This window comes from Epinephelus fuscoguttatus, linkage group LG14, assembly GCF_011397635.1.
Source record: "Epinephelus fuscoguttatus linkage group LG14, E.fuscoguttatus.final_Chr_v1".
NCBI lineage: Eukaryota > Metazoa > Chordata > Actinopteri > Perciformes > Serranidae > Epinephelus > Epinephelus fuscoguttatus.
Window position 1 is genome coordinate 28,654,950 of NC_064765.1, and position 23,630 is coordinate 28,678,579.

Here is a 23,630-nt window from a genome sequence, read left to right on the forward strand (position 1 = left end):
ACATACTGTAAATGTACAACAGCAAGCTGTGGGCGTTACATGCTGTGACATTTCTGTTTGTGTGCAGGTTTAACAAATGAGATAAGATGAGTTAATTAGTGAGGTTTGAAGGTGCTGGTTCATGTTTTTTTTTCTTTTTAGCATGGACTGAAGCAGGCAAGCTGTTCCCCATGTCTAGCCTTTATGCTAAGCTAAGCTTAATGCCCTCCAGCTCCACACTTAATGCATACATAAGAATATTATCGATCTTATCATTCAGTTCTCAGAAAGAAAGCAAAAACATCTTTCCCAAATGTTTTCTTTTTAAATGATAGACATTTGCAGTGGATGGTATGTAGGGCTGGGTATTGCTTAAACCATTTTCAAAGCAGTACTAATACCAGTACCCTTAAAGTGATGACAAGAGAGTACGTCATTTGATACCCATAATGTGAATGGAGTGGCATGTAGTATAACCTTTCAAACCTTTTGCTGGTATCTCGGCACTCTCCACACTGAGTACGAGGTTTTACCCTTGGGCTAATTATACAGGATGCTCAAATTTAAACTGAACCGTTTTAAAAATTCATTTGTGCTAACCTCCATTGAGATTTTAAATAATGTAGCTTGATGCTTAGGGGTTGTGTTGTGTTTTGCTTATGGTGCTCTGGTGTGTGCTGGTGTTATGTGCAATACATGAGTGGCTGATGTGCAGTACTGTTGTAGTATGTGTTTTTATGTTTTTTTTTTATGGTGTATGCTTTTCATTTCTTCTGGACAATTATTGTAAGGGAGCAATACATGTGCCGCTCCTGAGTGCAGGACAAATTCCCTATGGGGACAATAAACTGTATTGTATCGTCTCGTCCCGTATCATCTCGTCTCATCCTGTCCCGTATCGTATGGAATCATATTGTATCATATCATACCGTCTCCTCTCATCCCGTATCGTCTCGTCCCGTATCATATCACCTCGTCTCGCCCCGTATCGTATGGGATTGTATCGCATCGTATCATATTGTCCTGTCCCGTCCTGTATCGTATCGTATCGTATCGTATCGTACCATACTGTACCGTACCGTACCATATCGTATCGTACCGTACCGTATTGTATTGTATCGTATCACATCGTAAACCGCCAACACTGTCAAATACGCCGGGGACAGTTGTCAAAGTCCGCCTGCACACACACTGTCAGGGCTAGCTATTAGCGTCACATGGCTAATGTTACCAAACAGCTACTAACAGTTTAATGACAGATCTGAGCTGTTTCTGAGGCAGAATGAATATGTTGGGACCATTTAGTGGCTTGGTGTTGAATGTTAGCCTCTGCTGCGTTGTTAGCTTTTGCATTTGCATTAAACTGACTGTTTGGCAGGAGAATAGCGGCTCTGGAGATGGCAGCAACAGAAAGTTTGCTGATCCAGTGGGAAGTGGGAACAGTCCAGGATCGCAAAAAAAGATTGAAAGTAAGTATTGTTTGACTGGAGACCTTTCGATTGTACGAGTATCTCTCATGGTGTGACAGCTATCTGGTATGGCATTGTATGTCTCTGAGGGCTTTTCAAGTTCTTTCAAGAGAAAGTTTTGATGTAGAACTATGACTGGTACAATTGAGACAATTTTTCTCGGGAAACATATTGCCTTAGCAGAATAAACCAGCTGTATCTGCACAGCTAAACACCACAAGGCTGAGCTGTCCCTTGAAAACGTGTATTTGAAAAATAATGAAAACAAAACAATGTTAAAAGCTGAGCAGCATTGCTGTTTGTCAGGTTTCAGTACAGACAGTACATTTTTGAAAGTACTTAAGGCTTTTTCAGCCAGAAACCTTTGATCCTGCCATCAGTAAAATGCACCGTGCTTGTGCCTGAATTTCATCTTCTTGGCTGACAGAGGCTTTTTCTCTCATTTTAATTCATCCCGTGTGCCAGTGACCAAACCAACATCTGAAACAGGTTAAATCTATGATATGTACATTGGGATGAGCCAATTTTTAGTGTTGCACTACCAGTTCGTAGGTTATTTTAATATAACAGGTGTATTTCTGACATAAGAGTATTTTTGAGTGCACCTTCCATCATCTCACGAGGCTCCTCTAGCCTTGGACCCACTGCTGCTCCCCACCATGCTGCCTCACAGGTCATGCAATGAGGTTGCCACATCATAGAGCCTTGGGTCAACATGATAATTGGGGGCGCCTCTTTGTGTCACGCTGACTTTGCAAATCACTTCAATGTGTTTTCGGGGTAGGAGCCTGCAGCGTACATCACTCAGCCACCAGCCAGCTTCACTCGGAGCTAAGTGCTGTGCCAATTATTGCATGACACCGCCATCCATATCTGTTCTCATGGAAATTCATAATTTATGACACATCCTCGCTTCTGCCTCCGGGGACCTGAATGCTATTATCCTACTAAAGTGAGATCTGATTGGGCAGCTGCTATCTCACTTGCTTCTTTGAAGTCATTTCTTCAAGTGCCCCTCTATAGCCCCTATAATGTATCATTGTCCAGCAGAACAGACGTACGGGGAGCCAGATCAACACCAGCTATCCTCTCAAAATGGCAACTATAGAGTTTGACTGCGAAATAACCCTTCTTTAGAGTACAGCCTTAGTGCTGAGATATTTGAAGCCACATTTTCTGTTTGTGTTCCAGTTCCTCCATCGTCCTTTCTATTTTGTAGATGGATAAATGAGTTCATGAGCTGTTCCTGTGCTTTAATAAACTTAGTCCACACACAACAACACACACAATTGTTGAAGTGCTGCATTTCACACATATGCAGTATCATTCAATAGTGAGAAAAGGCTATAACATTAAAAACACATTAAAGGGTAAATTTAGTATTTTTCAACCTGGACCAAATTTCCCCATATTTTTGTGCCTAAGTGACTCATGGGAACAACATTTATTAAACTGATCTGACAATTTATGGCGAGTATCCCTATAGACACAGTTCTTTTTTTTCTAAAGGGTAAGCTCTTTTTTTTTTTTCTGAACCAGAAACAGCCCAGAAACCACTATCACCAGACCCACCAGACTCCATTTATATAAACAGTAATTTTATCAGTATGAAAACACACTGCATTTGGAGCTGACAGACACAAAATAAAACTCACAAAAAGTGCCTTGGTTCATTTTTCCACTGTTTCAACAACCGCCAGCTCTGGTTTGGTTTAAATGAACCCTAATTCATCCAGTGAGATGTGAAATTATGCTGGCTCTATACACGCTAAAATTACTCCTTACTTAAATGGAGTTTGGTGGAATTGGCAAAGGCAAATTTGGTGCCGTTTCTCATTTAACATAGAGGATTTTGCTCTTTAACAAAAAGGGACTATCTCTTTTTAAGCTAAACTTTATTATGACTTGACTTTTCAACCTACCAACTTAACTTAAATAGATTCCATCAACCTAAAACTTCTATGATTAGCTTGATTTTTCTCCCTAAAACTTACATTATAAGCTTGAGTTTTCAACCCACCGTTATTTGCTTACATGAGCCTCTTTTTGTTAGGGGTTGCTTTGCCTTTTACTTATGTGTCCTGTGTCCCCTGTCTCATGTTTGCTTTCAGTCTGTGGCTGAATCCAAATCTCCACCCACCCTCTGGACTTGCAGACTGAGCCCTCGCGGACTTCAGGCGTACGTAATGTGTCTGCAAGAGCGGGAGTCTGCAGCATTATAAAAGGAGCTAATAGACAGGCTTGGAGTCTGTTTCACTTGTTTCCGTGGGAACATTTGAGAGACTATCATGTACAAGGTGATCACTGCAGCACTCACCTATGTGATCAGATTGCACAGCTTTTATAGACTATAGGCTGCAATATCAAAAATGCATATTGATTATCTCTATAGCCTATACTTCTACATATTTCTGTATCAAGATGTTGTTGAATTTTATATCTGGCTTACATTATTCAAGTAACGTTTTAATATTACAATTTATAATAAGTTTATAAGTTTAAGTATAAGTTTATATTTTGTGTGTGTGTGTTTTCTGTCAGCAATTTGGAAAAATTAAAACGTCATGTCTGTATTGCAATGAATTGTGGGTAATTAAACTAGTGAAGTCTGCTTAAGTCTGCACCCCAAGCAGACTCTCTGGAAGTCCACACAAAGTCCACTTGAGGCCCCTTGTAGACTGAATGAATTGTGGATTTGGACAGCCCTAAGCACTCCCGGACTTCCTGTGAACGCGCCAGTAAAGTCCGCGAGTCTGCAAGTCCGGTGAAGTGCGGACATTTGGATTCAGCCTGTCTCTGTGTGTCTGTTGGGCTTGGCCTCCTGGTTCCTTCCTTCCTGCCAATCCCCGAGTGCCAGCAGCTGCTGAACCTGCACGCCTGAACCTCATCAACAATCAAGCAGTTGCTGTATAAAACCATGGCTCAGACGTCCACACTCAGATTGTTCAGTCTCCTCTGCAGTACAGATGTCAAGGCCAACTTCTAAGTTTTTTGACACCTTGTCTCTTTTTGCTTTTTGGACCTCAATTCACCACGCCTGCTTCCACTATAACCATTTATGTCCAGCCTCGTCTTCTGCCTCTGTATTTGGACTGCTCGGTCTTCAGCCCCTCTGCCTGCTCTGCTTCACCATTCCCAGCCCACCTCAGTCATCATTTCACTCAAGCTTTCAGCCCCTCACCTTCATACTACTGTACAATAAAGTGTCTTTAACCATTCACTTTCCTGGTTGTGTTTGCATTTGTGTCCTAAGTTGAACTGTCACAACACTTTTCTTTCAATTCAGGTGTGTTTAAATCCATCAAGCAATGCTAATAAAAAATAATAATAATGATGTGATATGGTATGAGTCATTATATCCCTACAGCTTTGTCAGATAGCACAGGTTAACAAGGAATATTACATGTTTTGATGTGTCATTGATTAACATGTGAGTCAGCAGTTGGTTGTAATATAATAAATCATATTGGCAAGCTTTCAAATAAGCTATGCTATACATTATCTCTGTCTTGTAGCTCCTAATAGAGCTGCCTCAGTGGTAAATTTCATGCCTCTCCCTAACAGAAAAACAGTTTGAGTGGTGTCAGCAAAGAACGTCATTATGCATCCTCCCTTTCTCTGAAGAGCGCAGCGGAGAGATAATGACGTTGCATTTTGCTACCAGATGACCTTGTGTGATTGTTTCACTGCTGAATAAAGAATAGATTGTGTTGTGTGAATCACACAACACCAGGATGTCAAGCTGTAATAAATGGCAATAGTGGTTGTGTGGTACACTTCAGCTTTGGTGGTGTGAAAAAGCCAGGTGTCTGCGATTTGGTTTGTTGCACAGGTACCTGAAAAATCAAACTGGCAAGCTTTTATGTTGACATCTGTTAAAGAACTTACCTTTTATGCTTTTCTCTGCACCTGCCCATAGTTATTACCTTAGTCAATTGCTCTTGCACTCTGACAATAAACTCACTTGTCAAACCCAGTCCATTTACTTCACAATAACACTTCAATTGAAAATGAAAGTTGCCCCAATGACAAGAATACGTGATCTTAACCACAAAAAGATGGATTTTTACTCATGGACATGGCTCAGAATTCATGCCTTTTGAGGCAACACGACCGCCCCAAAAGTTGGACAAAACCAGTTAAGTGCATGGTGACCGAACTGCAAGCCTTTCTCTGAATCCCTGTATGAACCTCTGAAACCCAGCAAGACCAAAAATCACAACATTTGAGGGCGTGTTTGATTTCTCAAGATTTTTATGGTAGGACACAGGCCGTGTCTACTTCTTTATGCATTGGGGACTTAAAATGCATTTGCCCACAAAGATTTCTGCTGGGAGCCCACAGTGGTGAATAAACACATCAGCTTGAGTCCATTCCCCTCTCCCCGTCTCATATTTTCCAGTCTATTGCCTGTCATTCCGCTGCCTCATTTGAGCCTCTCTCCCTTCTTTGCAGGAGATAGTTCTGCAACTCCATTAGCAAAAATGTTGGCTGAGAAATCTGCAGGATTGCACCAACTCTCAGGGACTTGCCACTTACTAGTTACTCCCAAAGGTGATGCCATAATTCCTTCCTCCCCTACCCTATAAGATACTTGTGAACTTTTAGTGGAAAACTTTGCTGTCAAATGCATTCAATTTCACTTGTCAAACTTGGTCTCCTTCACTTCAGAACAACTTAGGAGGTTAGTCTGTTTAGAAGACTCATCCATTTGAGAACACAGATGAAAATCTGCATAAAATATTGTTAAGAATTACTTAGCATTTAGCCTTAGACCTCACTTGTGAGAATACATTGGTAGCATAAGGTTCAGTATGCTTGAAACAAACTAGGTCATACAACATGTTGTTGTTCAGCAATCATTTGTTGCACACTGGCCTAATTACTCAGAATGTATGCTAAAGCATTATGTATCAAACTATTTCGTCTAGGGACAAAGGGAGACATTTTTTTTCTTGCTAATGTATTAACATCCGGCCTGTGCTGAAAGTCTATAAAGTCCACTCCAGCTCTATCCCTGTTGGCAGATTTTGATTCAGATTTTGAAGTCAGTCTTTAAATTGTGATGGATACAAAGAAACAGATGGGGTGATAATTTTACCACTGGCCTGCATTTTCCTCTTTGTAAACTGTCCAGGACATCACTACCACTGTCACTCACAGTTGAGCAACCTAAGGGGTTATTCACGCCGCCGTGTGGTAACTTGTTGACAAGTCATTTTAATGAGGGGAAGGCAACAGAGAGGAAGCAGATTCCAACACAGCTGTTGGGGTGTGAAGTTCACTATGTTGAATTTCAGGTGGTTGCTGCCTGCCTGGCTCATCAATTAGTGGGCATAACAGAACCCAAAAGAAGACAAGATGGAGGAGCTGATAATGTCAGTGTCTGAAAACTCCAAGCTATGGCTCTAGCAACTTATAAGCACAACCAGAAGAAAAACCGGGCCTGAGAAAACATTTCCACCAGACCTCAGATAACTGGTAAATTGTCCAAATATGTAGAAATCTTTGGTCATTCCAGTGATTTCCGTTGTCTTGCTACAACACACAGCTACAAGCTGCTTTCAACCTCTGCCAGTGTTGTGCACAGTGCCCAGCCCCACCCCAGTGTGTTGGGGTTGATTCCGAACTTATCTGACCATCTGAGAACATTGGCAGCTTAATTAGGGGTGGGAATCTCTAGGCACCTCACGATTCGATTCAATTCCAATTCTGAAGGCAACGATTTAAATTATAAAACGATTCAAGATTCTAAAACGAGCCAATAAGAACATTTACGCTAGATATTGAAAAACATTATTGTAAAATTGGGATTACATATCCAGTGCATACAAACTGTAGGCCTATTACTTACTGTGGTTGAGATGACTACACCCCACCAGTCTCCTCTGGTCCATCCTCCTCATCCACAAATCTCAACTGCACTCTCCTGTCCCTCTTTGACATTTCTCCTCCAGTATTTACAAAACTATAACTGACTATAACTATCTATGAACTATAAAAATACGAACTATTGCAAGAAAGACGAACGATGGCAAAAATACGAACTATGGTGAAAACACGACGAAAACACGGCCAAAAACACTCAAAAACACGGCATAAAAAAACTCAAAAGCTCTCAAAAAACAGAAATATTATAATTTACAACATTTAATATTATTTACAAAGAAAACGCCACCCAAACTCCACTAAAACTCACCAAAACTCCGCTAAAACACTGCTAAATCACTCCAACTTTCACTCTCCTCGTCAGCTGTCACTCTGCTCCTGCTGTGCCCACTTCCCTCCCCTCCTTCACAGGTAATGACTACTCACGACCATAATGTACCATATATCACTGGAAAGCTCCGCTTCTCAGCTTTCAGTATCCGTTGGAATTACGTCGATACCGTGAATGGTTGAGGAGTTACGGTAATTTGAAAAATTAATATAAAAATAAAATTAAAATCGATTATGAGTTTTCCACATCGAAACAGAATTTCGATGCATCTAAAAATCAATTTTTCCCCCCACCCCTCAGCTTAATTCAGCATACTGTACTTTAAATGGGGCAGCACAATGGTACACTGGTTAGCATTGTCGCCTCACAGCAAGAAGGTTCCTCTTGCCCGGGTTGGAAGGCTCGAATCCCAGGGTGGGGGAGCCCTTCTATGCATGTTTTCTTTGTGTCAGCATGGGTTTTCTCTGGGTACTCCGGCTTCCTCCCACAGTCCAAAGACATGCAGGTTAATTGGTGACTCTAAATTGGAAGGTGTGGATGTGAGTGTGAATGGTTGTCTGTCTCTATGGGACAGCCCTGTGATAGTCTTGCAACCTGTCCAGGGTGTACCCTGCCTTTTGCCCATTGTCAGCTGGGACAGGCTCAGGCCACCCTGCAACTCCCAACAGGATTAACAATTTTTGAAAAGGAATGAATGAATAAATGTGCTTCAAATGTTGCATGCATGTCAGGGACAAATTGATAACTTGGTGTTTTCTTTGCTAACATGTGCATATAATGACATAGCCTACTTAAGCACTACCCATTTTGACAGGGATCTTGATATTCCGCTGAGAAATCCTGTCCAACAGTGTCTACATATACCAATATATATTGTGCACAAGGTTCTCAATAGCAAACCCTCAGCCCAGTCAGGCTTTGTGAGTGAGCAGTGCCCATTAAGCTCCTTATCACATCTGCCTGCGCTTTTTGTCGCCTGACAGTTTTACAGAATAGGAATTGTATGCACGGTTACAATAATGTGGCAACGGCTAATTCCGAGCAGCTGGGAAGCACAGGGGAAACATTTCTGTATGGGCTAAGGGGCCATAGCAGCCATCCACTTTTAGCAATTATACTCCACCAAATGATATATTATTACACTGATGGTAATACAGAAACAAGTTATTAGGTGAAATAAACACTTGTTCCTTTTGAAATTGGGGTCTTAAAGGACATTTTCATGCACCATACTGTCTCATTCAGCCCTCGGGTATAAAGAAACTCATCTCAGCCACAGTCAGCATTCCCCTACCACCCACTGACGTCAAAATACATCTGTAAATGGGTGGACTGAAGCAAACTAGGCTGCTGCACACAACCAGCCACAGCAACAGACGTGCCAACCCCATGACTGGATACAAGATTAACAGTTTGTGAATGGGTCACTCTCAAAAACTTGGGGGGTACTTTAAGAGTGAAATAGAAAGAGACACTCTGTTGGCCTTTCAGATTACCCAACATAAATCATACATGTCTTCCACCTGAAAGCATTATGTCTGAGTCCAAATATACTCCGTCAGTCTCCTGTTTTTTTTTTGGCTGAAACAGATACACCTACTTATGGGTTTACTGTGTTCCTGGACATTTCTTAGATCAAAGGCTTGTTTCTCAGGCTGCTGCCATAGAGGCTTTAATACTTGTCTCCACAGCCAGCCGCGCCCATTGATAATGATGCATGCAAGCTGTAATGTGATTTCCATGTTCTGCTTGTCAGCGTTACCTGACAAAAAGCCTTTGGACTCATTTAGATCATGCATACTACAGATCTGTGGAAAGTGTTGTGAGCGCACAGACAGATCACAGCTGCAAGCATTTACTGATAGGTAAATGGAGATTTTTTTTTTTCTTCCCGCAAGTCTAAGCTGAGAGGTTTTGGCAGATCGTGTCAAGTGCAATGCTAAAGGCCATAGTGAACTTGATTTACAACTCTTGATTTAGGAGCCAAGTCTTTGCTCATGGAGCTACTGTTAAGCAAGCCGTGTATTAAGCCTGAGGTGGTGTTAAGAAGTACTTGAGAACTACTCCAACCAATGACTCCACAGACCTCTTGGATCATGGCTCAAAGTCTTCTCACATTCAAGGACCTTGCTTCTATACATCTATTTATCACGCTTTAACTCAACTTAAAGTATGAATGTCTTGAAACGACTGAAAACAATCCAATCAGTTTGTTTTTCTCCTCTTATGTGATCACTAGAATGCCACTCAGCACATGCCATGAAATGACATTTCTGTCAGCAGGATAAAAAGCACAAGGTGACAAAAAAAAAAAAAAAAATAGAAAAAAATGAAGTGTCGTGTGCTCCGGCAGTTACTCACAACCTGCAATGAAGTGTCAAGCCACAGGGAACTCTAACCTCTTTGTCCCAGTGTCCCAGTGCACAGCCGGACAATGCACAGAGGAAACAGCAGGAGAATAATGAGGAGGGAAGGCGAGAAAACAGGTTTTTCTGTTCGATCAAGAGCTGAGGTCAAAGAATTCATTTAAATGGCTTTGCTGCACTGCACAGCCGAGAACAGACACTCGTGCAGGAACGTGCACACACAAATATAAACACATCTACCTCGCTGCTGCTGACTGCTAATGAGTTTTGCTGTAGATTCCTACAGCAAAAACACATTTAGTCCATCTCTTAGTTTCTTTTTATTTTCACCCATAGCTGATTAACTGACAATGCAACACATCCCTTCTACTCTCAGTTTATCTAATAAGCATATTGTACACGGAACACTGGAGGAACATGCCACCTACACATGTTAACAACATGCCAATAAACATATGTGGGATTCTGAAGCTCTTTCAATGTGTGCAGTTAAATCCCATTTTCATCAACAGAGAGGAACGCCTTTGCAGAGAGTGTAACATGTGTGGCAACTCATGTCAGCTTGATACTGTTTATTCATAATAATAATAAAACATAGGCTGCCATCAATGCCTTTCCCCTTCATTTCATTTTATGGTGTGGAGACATGATTGCACACACTGTTTAAGTGGGTAACACGCTGTGTCATTTTCACATAAATCACCCTCTGATTATCAGTTGTGCTGAGGGGGGAAAGTCGGTCTATACTGAATTGCATCTATTGCTCCATTTTAGTGGTATCAGGCAGAATTGTCAACTCATTACACTCTGTTTCCATCTTCCGTCTGATATTGCATCCACTCTGTGGGGGAGGAGGATTCGATTTTTCCTAGCCGATCACTGGAGAGCTTCATGTTTGCTTGAATCTAAAGTCATTTTGAATCCACACTGATGCCAACGTACCTGTTTTGCTGGACTTTTAAGAGTGGAGCAGAGCAAAGTAAAACAAAGGAGGATGTGAGGTGACATTGAGAGGACATGTCAATTTGGAACAGCCTCAGCAACTGGGTCTATCTTGTCTGCTTGCCGTTGTTGTTATTGCTCCTCATTGGTTCCAGTGCACGGCACAACAATGCTTGACAACGCTTGACAAGAGCCTGACAACGGTGTTAGTCCCACCCGTGGTGCTGATTGGCTAATTGAGTCCCATCAGCATTCGTTGCTTGTTTATTATTTAAACCGGGACACTGCTGTTTCGTGTCACAGTGCAGGATAAATTAGTAAACTCGCACTCAGTGGAGTGGGCAGATTCAAAGGTGCAGATCCAAGCAACCATTTTAGTAGAGTGAGTTTTTTGAAACTACTACTCAATACAACTTGAGCACCATCAGTAGCTCTGTTCATAATCTATTAGGCATGATTACACTTCACTCACTAAAGCCATTGCTGAGATCTGGGCATGCAGAGTCATCATTAAAAATAGATCTATAGGAGCAAGAATCACCACAGTAAATACTGGCATTGTACATTTCTGCAAACACATATGTACTGGAGCTGTTATTAACCCTTTATGACCTACCATAGACCTCCAGAGCATATCTTTACATTTCTACATGCTGTAGTGCCATTTTTGGAGTAGTTTAATCAATACAACCCTTTTATCCCAGATTTTAATAATATGTATGACCTTATGTCCATACTAATGAAATGAATTGCTGAAACAGTGCAATAAACTACAATAAAATGAAATTTATTTTTTTTTTTTTTTTTACACATATTTTTCTAAATACGCGCAAGAAAGTCAGTTCATGCTCACAACCTGATGTCGCTTATGCAAACGCAGGAAGTGCTGTGGATACCTGCGGTCTGGATTCTAATGTTTTTGTTGTGTGCGCTTTTTACTGGATTTCTACAAACCCATACATGCAAGCAAACAGCGCTCTGGGACACAATGAATGCATGATATGTTAGTGTGACTCCTCTGGTTTTATATGCAAAAAGAATTATTGCTCTATCTTATTTGGTTGCAATTCTACCGGCATTTAAAAACAGACATGCAAATGGGATCGTGGGTGCTCCCGTAGGTTTATGTTGAAACTTTACAATTCAACAACGCTGTGGTCAACATTTACTTACAGGCACAAAAAACACTTGGTTAGGGTTCAGAATAAACGATCAGGCTTTGGTTCACAGTCCTGGCTGGAAATGGCACCTTTGTCTCACTAAAAAACAACTGGCTATGTTGTTTGTTGGTCTCAAGCAGTGGTCTGCAGCTTGGCAGTAGTCTTGCTGAGGTGTCACACCATCTAACATCCCCTCCACCTGGTGACAACAAAGTCAGCTTGCATGCAGGCAATCAAAACAATGTCACTTCACAAACCTTGACATGATCTATCAAACATACAAATGTTACATATCTGTGGTTTGCAAAAATGTCCAATACCAACATTTTCTTCTGATGACTGGGGTGGCCAGTGTAGCCAGATCACCCACCACCTTATTTGGATATGGGAATAATTAGCTAACAATTTTACCTACAGCATTTTGTCTTTCAAATAAGTTTAATGATGTCACTGTTTTTCAAGATCTAAAACTTGACAAAACAACATGACAACTGTTATTTTTTAACATTCAGATTTTCATTTGTCATTGTTGTAAGCCTAAAGTGATTATTGCATTCTACAACTGTAAAAGTGTGTAGCCTATACATTGAATCAAAATATTTTTAACATTTCATTAAGTAAAATGAGCGTTATACATCTATGACCTGGTGCCTTTTCCTCTAAATTTTGTTGAACTTCACTGGCGGCGGTTAGCCTGGTGTTTCTCTAGCAAGGCTAGCTATGGATTGCAAATCCAACAAAGAAAACGTCTTGCAGGAAAATAAAGGATGTATCAGTGCGTGGGTAGGTCCATTTGCTTTCACCACCAAAGCTGCAAAGTTAAAGTACAAAAAAATTGGCCCACTGCAGAATAGCCACCTTGTAGTAAATCATATTAATGATTGCTCATTAAGACTTATTTGTAAGGTTGATTTAGATTTAATAGGCTGTTACCTTTGTTCAAATATGTTTTGCAACTCCAGACAGATTTTTTTTGGGGGTTGCCGACGCTGATCTAAACACAAATTTGCTCAGTGCAAATGTTATATTACTGGCAGAACTGACCAATATAACCCAGGTTGTGGTAAGCATTACCAAACCAAGCACATTTGTTTATCTCTGGCAGAAACAGGATGCAGCACCATCACCAGGGTGGCATTTTATTGCTGATTCAGCTTATCAAATGTCATTGCTTTTTGAAAACCCGTATTTAATCTATTTAGGTTTAGGTTTAACAAGAGCAATGTAATACTAAAGCCTTTTCAAACATCATGTTTGGCCTATTTGCTAATTAGCTAAATGCTACCTAGTTGTTTTGAACATTACTTTTTATTAGTTATAAAACTTAATAAAGGACTTGTTGGCTTAACAATTCCAGGTATTTACTGGGTAAAATAGACCTGTTTATCTGAAGCCAACCCTTAGCTCTACTACTACTGAGCAGTTGAAACTCTTCCATCATTTCACTTTGATGATCTCAGTGTTGTTTTATAAATGTATGGGGCCAGCCTTTGCGATGCTTTCCCCACGTTCTGAACAACGCTACATCCTTAGCTTACACCCACAGGAACAGAGTAAAGCTGACACTCTACAATTGAGACATACTGTACATTTCATGGTTGTGTGCCTTTTCCTGCACTCATTACTGAGGCACCAAGAATCCATCTGCCTGGGTCCCAATTATAGTCACATTAGCACACAAATGTACATCCAGCAGAAACTGAGAGGGACACATGCAAACATGGGAACAGATCACAATCTCGCATGCAAGTCACTTCACTCCTCTAACAGCACACACTTACTGCAACCCAGCCACGCCCGTGCAACACACAGACACAATAATCATATTGGCTCTAAGTGACTGCCTGTGACTTTCTCTCCACGTGAGGTTTAAGTCATGTGCCTGGCTCTTCTCATTAAGCTAATTCAAGGCTTTACTCAGTGGCCAGCTTTAAATCCCAAGCTTAAGAACACTATGTAGCACAAAGAGGTAATGAGGGGTGAATCTCTTTTGCAATGCCACGAATACTACCCTGGGCCATGCCAAGATCTTAATAAGGCCAGCCTTTACTCACCTAGCATTGCCAGCAAAAGGTGCCAGTGCCCAGCAGCCACCTGTTTATACCCATAGGTGGCTGTGGATAAAAGGAAGGGTGCCTTCTGCTCTCTCTGGTCGCAAGTCAACAGCCTCCCATCGCACTTAATCTGTCCTGCAGAAAGTTCTCATAAATCCACAAGTAGACTTTCTAGGGGAGACTTCGCCATCACAGGACGGCCTCATCTTCTATATTTCAGTAGTTTTTCTGCAACTATTATATCCAACAGCTGAACGCTGCAGGTGAATAACTGCTCTTTCTTCTCTTTTCTTCTCTCGTGTTTTCACTCGGCTCTTCCTTCAGGCAACCCAAATTGAGCCAAGCTTGGCAGCCAGAAAAGCAATTTGTTAAAGGACTGTGGAGTGCTCTCGTCTAATGTTTCATTAAATTATCCCTATTCACCCGCCTCTAGTCTGTAGTAAAGCCTCTTATGGTGGCACTGGGATTTCGAGCAGCGGGGCCGAGGTCAGTTGCAATCTGATATTTCTTTCCGCAGATTGAGAATGTTACGGAGCCACTCCAGCTGGGGTTGTAAGGGTCAAGGCTTTGTTTTTGCCATCATACGTGACACCCTGTCCTTCCAGCTGCCCAGTAGAGGCTAACACCGACAATTAGGGAGCTGATAGCAACATGAGCAACACAGCATGCTTGTCTTTGTTATTTCACACATCGATGTTTTGCCGTACATAATTATTTTCACGGTTGTTATTAGGCTCCTAAGAAGCTCATTAATTTTCATGCACATACACTGTTATGCTCTCACATATTCTCACAGACACCAAATACACACACAAACACAAACACAGAGTGAGTAACTTCAAGGATTTACCTCTCCTGGATTTAAACCACTCCACATTATCTCATTCCTATTAAAGTGGCATCCTTATGATGAACGTAAACCAATGCCCTGCACCTAACCCCTAATATGCAATATGTGTTTACAAAGGCAACGTGTCAGACAACATATGCTGCTGAGGTTAGCAATAGCTGCCTTTATGTTGGCCCTGAGAAGCTCAATGCCTTGCAAAAAAGACACACACACACACACACACACACACACACACACACACACACACACACACACACACACACACAAGCAGTTGAAAAACATTCATCAACTTTTTTTCACACATATTACAACATACATCTATCTCAAAGTGAGTGTCACCAAGTTTTACATTATCACAGAAACACGAAAACACAACATAAAAGCCAGCAGCCCCCAACCCCGACATTCACCAACTTGATGACACACAAAAACATCAGGTTGATGATGACACATGTGCAACATTAAGAAAACATTAACCAACAAGAAAACGTACATTTGACAACACACAAAAACATCAATTTGACAACAGACCAATACGTCTGTTCGATGATGACGCATGCATGGTATTTAGAAAGCATCAACTTGAAGGCAAATATAAACATCAGTTTGACTACACACACATAAACATCAATTTGGCAGCACACAAAAACATCAACTTGAGGACACACGAAAACATCAGTTGGATGATGACACATGTGCAGCATTTAGAAAACATTCACCAACTTCATGACACAGGGAATCATCAAGTTGACAACACATGCGCATCATTTAGAGAGCTGCAAGGAGCTGACAACACATCAAAAACTGTTTCCAGGGGTCATTAAAAAGTGATGCACACAGCTGGGAAACACAGGTTGCTGGCATGGTTTTTGGTTTATGAAGTTACTGTAGTCAGCCTTCTTTTATATCATCCAAATAACTTAAAATGTAGGGAGTTTTTTTGGCTTGATTGAGATATGGTTTCATATCTGCTGTTAGCATTAAGTTAGCATTAGGTTCTTTTTTTCATTATCAACCTGTCAATTCAAAATATCTGACAAAGTTAATTATGAAACAGGCTATCGTTATGATAGCTGGTTACTAGTTAGATAACTTTGCCATTTGCTTTGATTTGGAAGGCTAATAATGAGCAAAAGGCTAATGCTATGATAACAGTAGATGCAATGTCATGGGATTACAACCTCAAAATAAACCAAAAAAGTTTTTCCACTGACTTTTTAAATTAGTGGTTCAAAAGTTATTAAACATTTAAGAACCATAGCTAGTTTTAGTTGTGGGCGGCTGTCTCATGCTGTGTCTCAGATTGCGTACTTCTGCACTTACACTTAATATTTTGAGTGCATAAGCGCGTTCACACTGAGCAGTATGGAAAAATGCAGTGCACTATGAGTACCCGGATGGTGCACTCAAAACGGTCAAGAAGTTGAGTGTGGAACTATGGACACTTCTCGCCCTCAATGGTCGCCATCTTGGCTACGTAGCAGAAGGGGAGGGACCACTTTTCAAACTGGAAATGGCGGATGAGGACTGTGCGACCATGAATGTCGCTGCATTGTACAAATACATGTGTTTTTTGCACTAAGCACCACTGTACTGTTGTCGGGTATAAGCACTATGTTTATTGGGTTAAGCAGTCTGCAATGATTTGGTACCGCAAACGATAACGCGAATGCTAACTTGCTAATTAGCTAATTTGCGGTCGTCATTTCTGGTGAGTGCACAACGGCCGTGTTTGGTTTGAGACAACACTACCCTGTTGAAAGTTGCTTACTACGCCAATGAGTACATAGTGCACACAGTAGAAGTATACTTTGTGTAATTAGTTCATCTATTAACAATTAGGCAACCATTGTTGTTGATCCTGAAATTAACTTGTCTCTAACTGGAGGATGCTAATACTAGTTAGATTACTTTGCCGATAGCACTAAACATTTGCTTGAATTGGAAGGCTATTAATAAGCAAAAGGCTAATGCTATGATAACAGCAGATCTGCAATGTGTAATGATATCTGAATCATGGGATTACAATATTAAAATAAACAAACAAAAAAACAACACCACTGTCAGAAAGTTGACTCCAATGACTTCAAACGCCAAAACTATGGCAACAACAAACCATATGCATCACTTTTAAGTTTCCCCTAGAAACACTTTTTGTTATATTGTGAGCTTTTTGCAGCTTATGTTCTAAACACTGCTGTGCATGCTGATGTTCTTGTGTGTCTTGAAGTTGATGTTTTCCTGTGAAGTCAAGTTGGCCCAAATACTCATTCATTTGCTGGTGCTTTGTCTGTTTGCAGTGCACTGAGCTCTCAGGGCCACTGTACGCCTGCCCCCTGTACTGCACGGTTGCTCCAACAAGGCAGAGCCGTTAGCAACTATAAAGGCTGTAAAGCTGCTATTTCTAACATAGCTGTAGTGTGTCCTCAGGCAGTTGATGGTGTTTCCTACTGTTTGCTTAACAAAAACAGAAAAAATGCTTCTCTAAGGCCGAAGGCAAAGTGGTATCTCAGAGGGGAAAAGCACATACTGAACCATGTTCCTACAACATTATGCCTGAATCACGTTTAACTCTCAGATTTATATATGCTGCTTACCACCTGCATGTATATTCCACATGACTCATGTTGAGTCCTGTAACTCAAATGTGTTTAAATGTGATCACTTTGTGCTGCATTAAACATTTTTACAGCTGATTTACGGATAAAATGTTCTTTTTGCATTAACTTCCTTTAGTAGCAGGCAGACAGCACTCACGTTACAGTACGCACGCATGTATGATCCTACATTAGTTTGTGGACTGTCCTGCATGTCTTCACTACTTTGTAAGCTCTGGAAGTAGGTACCATGCCCGCTTGCCCTCTTGCCCTCTTGCCCTCTTTGTATGTACACAACGCATGTTTGTGAGCCAATCACTTTAAGCAGCTCAAGTACATTTCACTACCACCCATACCAATTTAGAGCAAAGAGGGTAGGTGTGATGACATGTTTCCAAAGAGAGTGCTCTTTTTCTCTGACTACAACCCCACGACAACAATGATTTCTGTTCCAGTTAGTACATGTGTGGTGTGCTAAGAGCCAACTAAACATAATAACGCTTAATTGAAGGACAACAGCAGGCACTTAAGGCTTGCATCACAATCCCATTTGTTTCCTCTTATTGACTGTACGATTACACATCACTCTTTTCACCTTCTCCTGCAAACAAGAAGAGAGAGAGAATAATGTGCACCTGAGGCTGAGACAAACGCAACACAGTTAGAACATATTGGCTCTGCGACCTTGAATATTTCTGTGCACATATTGCTGGCATGACCAGACTTACAATCTGTCATTTGCAGGGAACCCTGCTGATCTGCTGCATAAGTTGACAAGGTGACAATGTTTTACATCAGCAATTGAATGCACATGAATTAAAGCTACGCTATGCAGCTTTACATATCAAGGTACCATCATGTAACAGGGAAACGATTAAGAAACGTATCATGTGCCATATGTTTACACGGCATGTTTACATTTATCAGCCATTGCGAGAAGTTTTCTTTTTTCAGACGGATTTTGTTTCAACCACAGTGACTTGGTTCTATATCAGTCTACAACTGTCAGTTGGATTGTCATCAAATGTTCTACAGACATTTGTGGTCCCAAGGGGTTGAAGCCTACTGACTCTATGCATCCCTCCACTTTGCCACCAGCAGTTTGGTAGGTTGGGCTTTGGTGAAATGTCTTGACATCCGTGAAATGAATTGCCATGAAACTTAAATGAAACATTCATTAAACATTCATGGTCCCTCAGGGTAAGTCCTAATGACTGTAATGTTGCCTGATTTTCATCTAGCACCAACTGGTCAGAGTTTCCAGTTAATATTTCAACATCTATGTGATGGCAGAGAATTTTGTACCAACATTCATGGTTCCCAAACGACAAAATAACTTTGGTAATGCAACCACCATGAGGTTCATGTTTGGATTTGAGTAAAAAGTCTCAGAAGTCGCTCGACCACAACGTGCCACTTCCCAACACAAGAACCCATCTGCAGATATACATGCTAATAAAAAACAACAATACATATCTGTACATTCTTTTTTAAGACACCTGATTTTAAAACAAGTACAAAACAAGTTTAGCCTTGTTTAGAAAAGGTATGAGTAAGGCACAAACTGAATCTGTGATGCTGTGTTTCCCAATAAGGAAAGAGAAACAAAGCTCTTTCTGCATACTGGCTGGCTGAACAGATATATAGTCAGCTTAATTTCTGACCATATGTGCGCTCGGACAGATAAGGTCATGGTGATTTTGTTGAATAGCGTTCTTTTGCCTCCTGGCAAAAAAAACAAAGGTCTTAGAGGAAAGGCATTCATTAATGCGTCATGTTTTCCCATTTACCGTTGTTGTTTATTTCTCAACAACACATATTGAAAGATGAATGTGGCCTGATAATGAAGAAAAAAGTGCCTGAGAACATAATTGAAAATATTCATGAACAAGTAATGACTTTACCCTTTCTCCCGAGTTGCCTTTTGCCTTTAGCTGTATTGTCTGTTTTTCCTTTGACAGTTTTCTTTGAAATGCTGCCAAAGTCAAGTGAGACCCGGCAGAGTGCCCTTCAAATCAGACTGCTTCCTTGTATCCTCTGACCTTTTGTCAGTACAGAAGCCATTGCTTATGTATGTGCTTGGCAGGCTGGACACTGCAACAGTTGCTTTGCTCTGTGAAATGAGTCTCACAGTCGAGGAAACTGATGCACATCTGCTATGTGGGCCTTTGAATTTTCTTCTTCTTATTTCCTAACAGCTTTATTTATTTATTTTTTTAACTTTTTTTTTTTAAGAAATAACATGTTGCATCTTCTCTCAAGCTGAGAACACAAATGCTACTGCTTCCAAGAAAACAGACACTATGAAAGAAAATCTCCCCAGACAGTAAATTAGTCAAGATTCATCAATATACAGTCCCTAAAGCTCCAAACGTACTCAGAAATGCTCATAAGCACCAGTATATTGAATTATATACTACATCTTTATATTTAAACAGATATTCCTGGCTTGCGGTTGCGTTTAAATGCCACTCGACAAGATGCTTCCCCTCGCTTCTCACTCAGCAAAGTGTAAGAATATTTGGCAAATCATATGAACACTGCCCACATGAACAGCATCTGTTGCTACATTTCCCACAGCCACACTGTTTAGCCTCACCAGGCATCCTGGGACTAAGGGAATTTAATTGAATCTATATCGCTCTTGGATTTGCTTAAAGTAAATGGTTGATCAATGATTGACTTTTCTCCTCGAAGAAAGCTGGAGAGGTCTAAATATCATTTGGCACAAGCACAGGAGAACCATACCCAGGAGACATAGTTAAAGTTGGTATTAGTATTGCTGCAACTAAGGAGATCATTTGATGGCCTGATGTAAAATCTTTTTTTTTTTCCTGATCCAATTCAGACATTTTGTCTGCCTAACTATCTCTGATATTAACAGTGGTGATAATATCCTGAAGCCTGCATCGTAGGCCTGCATAGTAGCACTGTCGTATAGAGGTTTCTTGATGTGCCTATAATGTTAGAAATAATTTATCCACATCAGGGTCTTCATAACTTTAAATGAATTAATTATGTATCCCACAATCTCAAGAATATCTCAAAGAAGTCTTAAGAGAAAAAGTTCTTCACAGATTAAAATTGCTTACTCTTGGTATCTAAACAAGGTACAAAATTACAAATAGCTTAACCTCCTGAGACCCTGTGTCCTCATATGAGGACTTAACATTTTGGGTTTACTTGACCTTATACTCCGATCTACTAAACTAAGACCTATCGTCCTCATTTGTAAACACTTTTTTGTGCCATCTAGTGGTAGTAATACACTAATTCATGTAAAAACAAGATGGCAGCCATCTCTGCCAAGTCAGTCTGACTGATCCCAAATAGCCTGGAAAAATTAAAAATGTATACCAAACAAAAGTTCAGGTCTCAGAAGGATGTTGTCAAGATGTGTAGTTTTAACTTTGCTAAGCCTGATTTAAAGCTACACTTATCAGTACTTTCTTAATTAACAATGAACTGCTAGTTGCTTGTTGTGACCAAGTGGCAACCTCCGGGGCTGAAAAATGAAGCCATCACAAAGTGCCACAAACTGCTGCTCAAGTGGCAATGGCAAAATGGAACATGGGGTGACCGTGTTCCATTTTCCAGGTAACTTCGGGATCCAAGAATCCAAGATGGCAAAGGCCAAGCTCAAGGATTCAAAACAGGAGCCCACAAACTAATGGGTGATGTCACGGTGGCTACAACCATTATTTTATATAGTCCATGGTTTTGATGAACTCGAGATAATTAACACCCAAATCTGCAGCTCCCATCAGCTCCATGGAACATTTAAGGATCCTTCAGCTCACTGCTTTGGTTATATTGCCAACTTAACTGTTCTGGTTCACTCTACGCGCTATCATCAACTCACTTCCACTCACAGGCAGCTGTTCTCAAAGGAAAACCTCTCTCAAACTGACTATTGCCAGGAGCTGTTGGTGAACATATTGGAGCCTTTAGCAGCTAAAAGGCCAGATATTCCCCTAGGGAGTTGGTGGAGACCAAAACAGAGCAAACATTCATCTGAAACACAATTCCAACTGAATGTGATGTGATATGTCAGTGTTGTGTTTACAGATTAAGCAACCCCACAGTGGCCAAAGAAATAAAAAATACAACAACAACAATAATAATAATAATAATAATAATAATAATATTTTGTGCAGGTTCAATTTGTTGCATGAACACAACAAATGACTGAATAAAATATACCAAAACTGAGCATGATGAAATATATGGGAAAAAAACAGTTGGCCTCCATTTACCATTTGTCTCCACAAATGTATCATCCAAACTCTGATGCACTGGAAATGCGGAGGTATTTTTCATTCTGCTTCTGGATCATTTCCAGCCCTCCCGGCTCATAGCTGTAGCCTTGACATTTGTGTGGTTCTGGGATTAAATTTGAGGAAAGTTGGCCTTTACTCGAATATGGCCTTATAAATCTTAAAGTGTATTAAATCTAATGTGCTTAAGTTTCAAATGCATTATAAGAAATCATGGTGTATAATGGCTGCAGCATGTACCCTTTGGCAGCAGCCTGAGCTGCTACCTACAGTGTGCAGCTTTGAAGTATGATATAGTACTGTTGCTGTTAGCACAGACCACACAGACTAATAAACCCTTATATAGATTCAGACACAGTCCCGATTTAATGTGCTGTGGTTCTGCTGATTTTAAAGAAACACATATCAGAATTTATTACTCTCAACTTCACACGAGTCTTTTTCAGACATTTCTGTGGACTACGTACTCAAAGCAATTTTGACAAATTTTAGTTACATTTTCGAGTCCTGAGAGCACTAAAACTGCCTTTTAAGTCTTTATTGAGCTACTGTACCACCCTTTGGAGTCATTCCTGATCTATATACATCTCATTTGACCAACTTGGAAAATGGCACTGCAATCACAGCTCTTTTAAACCTTTTGGTTCATACGTCATAGACGTGTGTGTGTGTGTGTGTGTGTGTGTGTGTGTGTGTGTGTGTGTGTGTGTGTCCTTTCTCCAGGTCACATTATTCACATTAACAAGAGCCAAATAAATATTGCCCTCCTGACATCAAGTGTTAGATATCCCAACATTTACCCAACCTTAAAACAATATCCTATTGGTTGAATCATTTAATACTTGACCCATCAAAGCTGCTCTATAGTGGTTTGTGTATCTTTTTTTTAGACATGATTTAATGGGTCAACCACAAGGTTCGTGCCAGACTATCATCCAGCTATATCTTTGACCTTTTAATCTTTTATGAGCCTAATTACAGCATGATATCCTCAGGCAGGGTGCAGTTTGTAAATTCAGCCTGACAATGGAGATTAATTAGGCTCCAATGTATCAGTGGAGCAAGATGCTGGAGGATATCAAGCCTGCCTCTACACTCACTTCTTTTAAATTACTCCTGAAACCGTCCATCCATTATCTAAGCCCAGTGATACTGCGCAGGGTCACAGGGGGCTGGAGACTATCTCTGCCCAGGTTTGGCAAGAGGCAGAGAACACCATGGACAGATCAACATACTATCACAGGGCTAACACATGTAGAGAGACATGAATTCACACTCAAAATCAGGCTATATGGAGTATCCTGTAAACCTAATCTGCATGTTTTTGGACTGTGAAAAGACATCAGGGAAAGACATGCAGGCAAACACCATACTTAAATGCTTAATATCACTTTGCATATGTAATGTCATCATTCTGTGTTATTGTATTTTCTTTGTGGCCATTTTGCTTATCTAATTGTTCCATCTTGTTTGATGGGGACACAGCAAAGTGACATAAATGAGTTCTGAAGGCACTAATACAATAAGCACAGCCTCCATAATGACCTATCAACATACAATGTCATTAAAACAAACAAATAAAGCAGAAACAATCTCATCAAAACAAACAAAACAGAAACAAATGTGCCAACATCTCTGTCGTAGATCGTTACAATACGGAACTGAAAACTTTTAAATTGTTGCAAGTCATCAGCACAAATACAGACTGAATATCAA

At 40.5% G+C, this 23,630-nt stretch overlaps 1 protein-coding gene across 1 annotated transcript in view; it reads right to left on the reverse strand.

Moving 5' to 3' along the window:
* LOC125901259 (leucine-rich repeat and fibronectin type-III domain-containing protein 2) overlaps positions 1-23,630 on the reverse strand; it is a 193,637-nt gene that overhangs the window by 116,995 nt on the left and 53,012 nt on the right. The gene's annotated exons all lie outside the window — the stretch shown is intronic.